Genomic DNA, 1,375 nt, shown 5'->3' on the forward strand with positions numbered 1-1,375 from the left:
CTCCATCGCAATGTTTAAAAACTCCACAGTTGATCAAAAAATAGAACTGATCAGAAAACATTATTGTCCATGAGCTCAAAAAATACAGAATCTAAGGAAAAAATAAGAGTCAAAATGACTGGCCAGTAATTAGTGAATACCATGCAATTTACCATTTGGTTTGGTCTTGTTTGAGTTCAGGTAAAAGGACACTTTTGAGAAAGGGGGATCTGTGGCGATGTAAACTTAAGAAATTAGCCTGAGAAGGATATAGCATCCTTTTAAATGTTGGCAGCGTGGTCTTCCATCTCCAGACAATGATAGTGAACCTGTATGGGCTCAGAGGCTAAAATATTTATCTGTTCTTTAATAAATTGTACCAGCCTGTTTATAATGCAGGGTCCTATGGACATTATTAAAAGTAAACCCAACAAAGGGCCTAATAGGGGAATAAGGTAGGGTAAAAATCCATTAAGCCCAGTCCAGAGGGGATTTTCAAATAGTTCCCTTCATCTCTTTTCTAAATCTTCTTGAAGCTGCTTAATTTTAGTCCGTACTATGCATGATTTATTAGCATAAAAGCAGCATCATTCCCCTAAGGCCAAACAAATACCTCCCTGGTTAGCTGTCAGCAAATCTAAGCCTCGTCTGTTTTGAAGGACCACTTCTGCCAGGGAGTCTATTTGGTTCTGTATATTTTTAATGGTTCCTGATAGAGTTTGTACATCATCTATAAGTTGCTGAGATAGGCGACGGTAAGAGTGTATAGCTGTGCCTAAGCCAGCTGTACCTGGGCCCACAGCAGCTGTTATTCCAAGGCTGGCAAAGAGTGGTAAGGCCTGTATTGCCCTCCTGTGTCTTTTGACTAAGGTGTCTAGGCTAGGAATGGGTAGAGGTTCATCTCCTGGGACAATAGTTATATCGGGGAGTAATAAGGCAATAACACAGCCACTGGTCCAATTTGCTGGAAGCCTGGGGAAGGCTGAGTTTCCTCCACACATAAAAACTTTGCCATTGGGGGGACAAAGAAATGGGGTGGGTGAGGAATAATTTTCTACTGTTGAGAAATTTCCAAAGGAAGTAACTCCAACATCAATATCATAGGTATTATTTTGCATCGCACCTAAAAGACATAATGTAAATGTGCCTATAGGCTGTACTTTAAAAGAAAATCTAGGTTGGCATGTATTATCATTGTCTATGATAGAATTAATAGGAACCGCCATAGGCATGACTGCCCCTGTTGTCATGCAGAGCCAGCAATCACCAGCAATGGTGGGGTTGGAATTATTAAGCAAGGAGAAGGTAGTTCCCAAAATATCTAATATATTGGTATCTAAATCTGGGAGCTGGGATTTAGGCAGCACTAAGGGATGATATGTGAGCTCAGGGATTT

The 1,375-nt window shown here is 40.5% G+C and overlaps 1 pseudogene; it reads right to left on the reverse strand.

The window, feature by feature from the left end:
* Positions 1-260: 260 nt before the first annotated feature.
* Positions 261-1,097, reverse strand: LOC144365708 (syncytin-2-like; annotated as a pseudogene).
* Between the last annotated feature and the right edge of the window lie 278 nt (positions 1,098-1,375).

The sequence above is a fragment of the Ictidomys tridecemlineatus genome, chromosome 7, assembly GCF_052094955.1.
Source record: "Ictidomys tridecemlineatus isolate mIctTri1 chromosome 7, mIctTri1.hap1, whole genome shotgun sequence".
NCBI lineage: Eukaryota > Metazoa > Chordata > Mammalia > Rodentia > Sciuridae > Ictidomys > Ictidomys tridecemlineatus.